Below are 8,899 nucleotides of genomic sequence, written 5' to 3' on the forward strand. Positions count from 1 at the left end.
CCAAATTTAGTTTCATATTGAAGTATTTTTCATAACGAACCCAAAGGTACCTCATTTGCATTTTTTCGATTAGTTTTGAGCCTCCAAATATGTATTTTCAATTTCTGGAAAAAAAAGAGAGAAAGGACGCGCAGCTGGCCGGCCAGCACCGCCCGCGCGCGGCAGCAAGCTCGGCGTCGCCCACCGCGGCTCAGCTCGCCCAAACCCAATACCGCGGCCCAGCTAGGCCCCCAGCCCACCCGGCCGCTCCGGCCCAAACCGCCCGCAGCCCAGCACTCCCGCACGCGCCTCCTCCGTCCTTTTCTAATTTTTTAGTCCCACATCGCTCCGTGGAGCAAAATTCTTTCAACCTACAGCCTATAAATACCTCCAAAGGGGCAGCCCAAGAACGCAACCATCGGCCTCATCTTTCTCTTTCTCGCGCGACACACGCGCACAACTTTCTTTTCTGACGAAGCAGTTCGTGGCACATGGTGCAATTTAACGCCGCGATTCAACGAAAGAACTTTCGCTCGGTAATAATTCTTTTTCCGCCCTTTTACGTAGATTTTTTACTTAACCTCGTAATTTTATTTTCTTACATCTACACCTCCGTTTAGAAAAGTGGTTCTTCCATTAAGTTTATAATTAGATCCCCTACAATTTTAACGTAGGAAGTTTTTCCATCCGACCAACTTATTTGGACAACTTTTCGTACACCATTAAATCTCTAGCCGCTTTGGTATAATTTTGTAAAATTCATATCTTGAGTTATACAAGTCGGATTTTGGCAAACTTTATACCGTTGTAACCAGCAAATCGCGTAGATCATGTTAGACATTTTGCATGTCAGTTTCGCACACTTTATTTTCGCGGTATCCCTTAGATCCGCAACATCGTCTGTAAAGTAAATCTTACAAACTTTTTCCGAGAGATTCTTTTGGCGATACGCTTGTAATGATATTCTCTACAAATTCCGTGTAGAAAAGTCTTCCATCCGGAGAACTTTTTCTAATAACTTTTCGCGAAAAGTGTAGTCCGATAACTGGTTTCAACACAGTTCCGTTAGCCAAAATGATCTTTATGATCATACTCATCTTTCATGATCACTTATAGTTCTTTATCATGTTCACAGATAATGCATAGCTTTCCCCTGGTTGTCTAGTTCATGTTATTCAAATAACAATTGAGTTATTTGAGTAAAGTGCCACATGTCCTAGTTTAGATTTTTACCTTGCTCTAGTAGGGGTGGCGATACTCTACCTCATATCACATATGTTGAACTCTTATTATCCATTAGGCTCCGCGAATCAAATTCCGATATCATTCATGTCATTCAACCCTTCCACTTAGTTCGAACTATTCGAATTTCAAATGAGTTATTTGAATAGTTCACCATATCATTAGTTCATATCCAATGCTATGTGTGACCTTATGCTACTCTAATTTTACAGTACTTCATCCAATAGCACCACCATCCAAAATATTTGAATCACTTTGCAAATATTCAAATTCAAATATGAGAAATTGAGTATATATCTATTATCGATTTCTATAAGCTTTTCTCAACATGATTCATTTTGAGAAGGTGGAACTTATGATCACATCCACACACAAATACCACTAGACACTCTACCTTGAATCAATATCGTGTCCATCCAAATTGTTTTTCATTCACTCATTTGACTAGTTTAAAACCATTCAACTTACAAATGAGTAATTTGAGTAATTCCAAATATCATTAGTCCATACCCAAACCTATGTGTAACCCATACTATCTTAGTAAGTGTTGTCACACTTTACTAAATGATATTTTGAGTTGCGCCATTTTGAGACTCATGTGATTTATCCCATGGATCATTCCAATTTTCCCATTCTTGAGTATCAAACAACATTTGTTCATAGGTTCTTATCAATCATTTTCTTCTAAGTACTTAACTTAGATAATCATGTTCTTTCCAGGAATTTGACCCATACGTTCAATATCTCCAATTCATATCTTGCAAGCCAAACCTCATGCCATATCTTCTTTAACCGATGACTAAAACACATTGATTAACTACATGTTGTTTGCTTGGTTTGATTTTATTGTTGTTGAATGGTGTGTTTATGTTGTGCTATATTTTATATTATAGTTTGTACGGAGAGGCACGTATTTTGATTAAGAGAAGTGAACGCGCTTCAACTACCAAAAGGCAAGTGACACTCAAATCCTACTTATTTTAATTATGCATTAGTGTTTTGAAACTAGTATGCATGGTAGGATTTTGTTTTCAAAAGTAAATTATTATGCTATGCTTAGCAAACCTAGTAGTGTGTAGCTACTCCTGAACCCATTGCTAGGATGCTTTAATTTTTGCTTTGCAACATCAAATGCCAAGTGTTGTTTCGTTATTGGTTGTGAGTGTTTGAAAATTTAAAATTAACAACCCTAATGAAACACCTGGGTGGATTGGTTGATGGTGGGCGGCTGCTCAGGTCCACGCCCCTAGTAGGCTGAAGTGGTGAAGTCCACGCCCCTAGTTGGCTGAAGTGGTGAATCCCTGAGAGTTCGCATGTTGTAGAGTGGTCGCTTTTGACTGCACACCTGGTTTTCACCAGGGGATCGTGTGGGGGTTTACTACCTGTGAGTTTCACTTGTGGTTGGCCACCCAGGATTAAAGAGATTACTATGTCGTCCATGTTTTAAATAGCTTCCAGTGCAGCCTTATGGTATTATGGGCTCTGCCGGGATTAAGTAAGTTGTGAGGGTTCAACTTGTGGCTAGACAGTGGGTGGAGGCGACGGCCAAGGGAACGGGTCTAGTTTGTATGGTTGAATTCTCCTTCTGAAAGATCTTGTCTCATTCTTCTCTTGGGAAGGGTGGGTCGTAAGGTGAAAGTGCACAACCTCTCGAGAGTTAAATCTAAGATCTTAGCCGTGTCCCCGGTTATGGATAATTTAGGCTTCTAGGCAAGGAATGTACGGAAGAATCTTATCACCTTTTCTGAATGTTTTTAAAATTTGATCAACCTTGTAAAACTCATGGGAGATGTAACCATGTGATTATTCTAAAACCCATGGAGGATTTAACCATGGAGTGATTTCATAATGTCATTCAAAGATTTTCAAAATGTTTTGTTTTAAATAAAATGTAGGATAAAATTAGCTTTATGCAAATTTTCCTAAACTCTACTTGCCAAATATCATGTAGATAGACATGCCTAAAAACTGCCACCATATAAGTGTCATTTGCCAGTACATCATTGTACTGACCTCCATTCGTGGGGCTGCATATTCAAACGTGCAGGATTTTCTGAGGAGAAGTACGTGGTAGGATCTCGAGTCTACATTCCAACATGACTGCCTGTGGCACATGAAGATAATGAAGGCTCATTGCTGATTTACTTTCCGCTGTGTTTATTCTGAGCTAGTCCATGTGACTATGCAATTTGTAAGGTTTTATTGTACCCTTTGGATCAACGATATAGTAATTTGATACTATTGCAATGATTACTATATTTTGTAATGTGTGTGCTATCAGTGATCCCGGGAATAACACTATACACATGTATCTTGCCTTTATCAAAAGGTAGGGTGCTACAAAGTAAGTCTATACCGGTATCCCAAAGAGGGGTATACCGGTATAAGCTAAGAAGACACCGGAAGCCTGGTAAGAAGTGCACTGTAGCACGTCGGCAAGACTGGTCAAAGATTCTCTCCAGAGCTAGAGGACAAAGATGAGCTAAGCAAAGTAGCTTTAAACGAAGCCCTGGCGCCAAAGAGGAAGGTGACGCCAAAAGCAACCGGAGGACGTCAGCCTCCCTGATTAAAGAAGATACCGGCGTCACCTATGATTAAAGTTACTTTGTAAAGTAGTTTGTCTAGTCAAAGATGCCATTAGGGTTTCGTAGGGTTTCTTCCCCTGTAAGCCACCCTCTCCCCTATATAAGGAGAGGGGGCATACCCCATCGCGGGCATGTTATGTTGTGTAACGAGCTACGTTGTATGCAGAAACCTGTAACCTCATGATATCAATGAACAGAAGGATCTAGAGCAGAGTTCTTCCTTGTGTCTTTCTTCTTCTACCTCTGGTTCTTGAGGAAAGCACCCGAAAGTTCATCCAATCTAATCCAAAACCCTCACCCGAATCCTCTAGCGTCCATCCGACCCCAACTTAAGCCATCCCATGGCATCTGCTCGTTCACCACGACGACACTTGCTCCTCTTAGAGCATGTCTAACAGGCCCCATATTCCGCCGCCCCGTATAACGCTCGCATTTCGCCCCGTATCGAAAAATTGCTAACGGAAGAGCCATTCCGTCTAGCAGACCCCGTATTTCGCCCCGTATTTTCAAAAATTAAAACCCCGGGAAGTTCATCTTCATTGATCATACTACGGATCATACATACATTGCGATCATACCTACATCTACCCTACATCTATTCGTCAAGGATGACGAAGGGGATGAACGCGATGGAGGCCGCCTCCTCCTGCGCCTCCCGCGCCTCGAACTCCTGGACGGCGGCGATGGCCGCCACCTCCTCCTCTGCCTCCGCCCGAGCCTTCTCGGCGGCATCCTTCTCGGATTCGGCCACCGCACGTCGGAAGGCCGCCTCCTCTTCCTCCTCGCCGCCTCCGCTTCCTCCGCCGCTGGTGCTGCCGATGGTCGCCGTCCATGCCGCCTTGGACGCGCGGTCGCGCTGCCACTCGGCGAGCCACTTCTCAAAGGCTCCGCCGCTCATCGGCTTGAGCGGCGGGTCTTGTCGGTACCACCACCCACCCGCGGCGAACTCTCGGAGCGAATCCGGCACGTACAGCGCGCCGGCGTACCGGCACGCCGCACGGCGGCTCCCGGCGGCGGATCTCTTGCACTTGAGCCGCCACGCCTCCTCAACGGTGTCCGGCGAGCGGGATCGCTTCGATCCGCTCGCCGGCGAGGCACTACTGCGGCGGCGGGCGTCCATGCCGGAGCGGGGGTGGAATGCGGTGCGGGGTAGTGAGGAATTGCTCGCCGGAGCTAACTAAGGAGGCGGCGGCGCACGGCGGAGCTAGGGTTGCGAGTGAGGGGTTAACCCCTCACTCGCACCTGCGCCCAGTATAAGTAGGGGGCGACGAGGCCGATTTCCTGGGCCCCGTATTCCGCCGAAATGGGCTGGCCCGAATACGAGGCCTGCTAGACGGCCCATATCGCGCCTGCCCCGTATCCCGCCGGAATTTTACGGGGTGGGCGGGTTATACGGGGCCTGTTAGATATGCTCTTAGGCGCTTCCGGCTGTTGCTTGATGGATATGCGAATTACTTGAGGCTTGATTCCAAATTTCGTTTTCCATATATTCTTGATGTAGTCAGAGATTTGAGTTTATTGATAGATGGATATTTGTACTGTCAGAAAAGGAACGCTTTAGCAACAAGATTAATAGCTCATGGCCAAGATGAGCAAGAGGAATCTGTCAAGGTTATTACAATCAGAAAATCTAAAGGTATAATAGATGTCACTCCATGGGGGTTTCACAACGATTAACGTTTCTGAACTGTCGGATATTTACAGTGGTTGTCAGATGTTAGATCTCGTCCGTCCATTGTGGACAGCACCGCGGCTTGGTGGTTGGTTGCAAACCATGTGCGGGTTTTTCCATCGGTCCCTGCTGCTAGAGAAAGCCATGAAATGGCCGTGTGTTACCCACATCTGGCTGCATGTGGATCCCATGGTTGGCCGGGTCCACGCGTCAGTCGCTGCAGGTGGCTTTTTGGTTAGTCTCGCTTCAAGCCGGCCGTGGAAAAGATCTTCTCCCCGCGCGGGGTAGATTGGGGCTTTCCTTCGACCGTCGGTGCGCTCGACTCGCTGGCGGCGCGCCATTAGCCCACGGGAGGAACTTTGCCTGTGCGAGGAGGCATAGAGCTGCGCGCCGTCGCCTTGCAGGAACGATCCACCTCTTCCCTCGCCTCTTCCGCTCCGGTTCGTTGTTCTCTCTTCCTCGCCTCGACCACCTGGTCGCTGCCCTGCAGATCCGCGGTCGTCCGCGTCTTCCCTCGCCTCTTCCGCGGCCGTCGGCGGTGGACGGTCTTAGCCCATGGCGGTGCTCTGTCCTGGATTGGGTTAACGTGAGGTCCTGCTTCATCGACGGGGATTCGTTGCCGGCATCATTTTGCCCAATTTTTTTCCCTCTTCCTTTTCCTGTTTCTGGGGTGAGGGTGCCGCCTCTTTTTGATTCTTCTCCGTGTCGTCAGTGGTGGGCTGATGGCCAGTGCTCGGCTTTGGTTGAGGTCAGCGCGCCTGTTTCTTTAGATTTTTTTCCGCTCGCAGACCCGCCAATGGCCACGCTCCTGCTTGGTTTCTTTTTGCCTAATTTTGTTTCTTTTTTGTACGTATTTCTGGAGGTTAGGGGTACTGCCTCTATTCGTTTCTTTTGTTTTTGCCTAATTTTATTTCTGGATTAGGGTGCAGGGCGCCATGAGCGGGCGGTTGAGCAGCTGCAAGATGCCATGTGTGTGGCGGCTGATGCAGGAAAAGGAGCAGGCGAGGGAGGATGAGGATTTGCCGGCCGGCCGGCCGGAGGCCACGGTGTACCGTACAGCGACGGAAGGGCAGCCATGGACCGATGGGCGGTCGGTTGGGCGGCGCGCGAGAATCTGCATGCAGCTCACACTTTCCCACTCTCGCTGGCACCTCTCTCTCTGATCTGGCCATACCATAGTGCTGCAATGTTTCTATAGAGAAGCATCAGGACCAGAAGTGAAAAAAATCCTTCAGCTGCACCGCATCAGCAAGGTGATTGCCCAACTCATCTCATCTCCAGCACATCCTTGTTCATGAATTTCCGTTTGGATCTCTATCTATTTGGTTCAGTTTTTGTGGCTTGGGTTCTCCTCTCTAGTGATTGACCTTATAATGAAAAGACGGTTGATGATTTGTCTGGATTGCTGCTGATTTTGCAGTTTGGAGACAGATCAAGGGTCAAGGTCTGAGTGTTGGGAAACGCCACAAGAAGGGGATTTGCAGGATGAAGGTGACCACGAGCATAGGATGATTCTGTTGCACACTACCTGTTTGATGAAATGCAGGTACATGGATTCCTTTTATTTTATTATTCTCCATGTCTCCGTTTGTAACCTATTTCATCATCGGTATTGTATGGATTTTGGAAAATCGGTATATGCAAGGGGTGTTGTCCGTTATTACCATCAGCCATAATTCGTATTTACTATTAATTTCCAGCAACGATGTTGACTGTTCCCTACATAAAATTAGGACACATACCAAGTACCACAGTGCGTGTAATCGTGGGCCTATATGAAGGCGCTCCTCGGGCTGCTTGAGTGCATCCTGTAGTGGTGAGGTCGATATCCTGGTCTGGGGTGAGTACCACGGCGACGTGCCACGTCCATGCAGGTCGGCTGGGCAGCAGCATTTTCCGCGGGTGATGGGTAAGAAATGAGAGCTTCGTCCTGACTAATTTTTGTCATACAGACATATAGTAGGTGTCAAATCCTACAAAATATTATAATATTCGGTTTAGTTCATGCAAATAAGAGCCCAGTACAAAGAAAAGAAATATGCATAGTATTGGTTTATGACTTGATTAAAACAAATTCCGTTGAGAAGTATTACCAAAATTGTATTGTACAAGCATAATAATAAGCCAAGTGATCAGCTGAAAAAAAATCAAATGAACTGAAAGCACAAACATAAAGGCCGGCACCTTTTTTAAAATCTCAAATAGAACATGTTTTTAATTAGCTAATTAGCACGGGTACTGGTGCAGGCATGGAACATGTAAGCAACGAGAGGAGGAATTCAAAAAATACCAAATTGGCCACATATTTGATTTGAGAAGGTTAGAGCCCAATTAGGTTAGACTTTATTCATTTCTAGCTGGACATTTCAAATCGTGTTAAACAAGTTTAGCCACTGTCAACGGTCCAGTCATTTGCACCAATATTCGTTAGGCTTTAGGTTCTGGATATTAATCTTTCATTGGTTTTAATTCCTTATGTCATGGATCAAATAAACTATTTATTTTGTTAGCAAGGGTGGCTTGGGGTCCATGTTCAGGGGCTCGGTTGATGAGAACACCATCATGCCCGGCACCGGTCACAACCATGGCCATCAAGAAGCTCAAATAGGAACAGGATGCTTGTATTTTTTACCACTACGAATCTTCTTAACAAAATCAATTTCTTATTGAATTTTCCAAATAATTTGCTATCAAATATGTTCTCTGTTTTTCTGAAGCAAATGTGCAACCTGAATGGAACTGGCTCAGATGATGAGACCACTGTTGAGCCACGACACCGGGATGGTAATCTTCATGAAGAAGTGAAAGATCGAGATGTCGCCTAGAGGGGGGTGAATAGGCAATTAAAAACTCTTGTGGATTTGTCTTGTAAGAATGCGGAATTAAACTATTGTTCAGTTACCCTAAATATGGTAAGCTCAACTAAGTGTAACAATATCAACTAGAGCTAAACAAGATAGGCACAAGATATATGTAGCACAAGTGATAGCAAGATATATGTACTTCAAGCACGATGGCTATCACAAGGAAAGAGAGCTCGGGTATAGAAATAACCGAGGCACGCGGAGACGAGGATGTATTCCCGTGTTTCCTTCCTTTGCAAGAAGGTACGTCACGTTTGGAGGAGTGGAGGTCCCACGAAGAATTCCCCGCGCCACGAAGGCTCATCCTATTCTCCGAACCACACCCACGAAGGATAATGGCCCTTTCCTTATGGTTAGATTTTCCTCCGCTCCGGAGATGGCAAGCTCCACAACCACTTCACAAGCTCCACGAAGGAGAAGCCCGGGCCTCTTCACAATCTTCTTGAAGAGATCACCGGAGCATCAACCGCCAAGCCAACTAGGAGGTCTCCCTCCAAGAATAACAAGCTCACGGTCTCTCACTCGAATTAATCGTGGTGGAGAGCTCAACACTATGC

General features: G+C 45.9%; 2 long non-coding RNA genes across 2 annotated transcripts; both read left to right on the forward strand.

Moving 5' to 3' along the window:
* Positions 1–2,031: 2,031 nt before the first annotated feature.
* LOC139835325 (uncharacterized) lies at positions 2,032–3,441 on the forward strand. The gene is made up of 2 exons (XR_011751126.1): positions 2,032–2,174; positions 3,269–3,441. It is a non-coding gene; the product is annotated as an uncharacterized lncRNA (long non-coding RNA).
* A 2,677-nt stretch (positions 3,442–6,118) lies between these two features.
* LOC127330624 (uncharacterized) lies at positions 6,119–8,274 on the forward strand. The gene is made up of 4 exons (XR_011751127.1): positions 6,119–6,731; positions 6,899–7,024; positions 7,212–7,797; positions 7,989–8,274. It is a non-coding gene; the product is annotated as an uncharacterized lncRNA (long non-coding RNA).
* Positions 8,275–8,899: the final 625 nt, after the last annotated feature.

The sequence above is a fragment of the Lolium perenne genome, chromosome 2 (assembly GCF_019359855.2).
Source record: "Lolium perenne isolate Kyuss_39 chromosome 2, Kyuss_2.0, whole genome shotgun sequence".
Taxonomy (NCBI): Eukaryota; Viridiplantae; Streptophyta; class Magnoliopsida; order Poales; family Poaceae; genus Lolium; species Lolium perenne.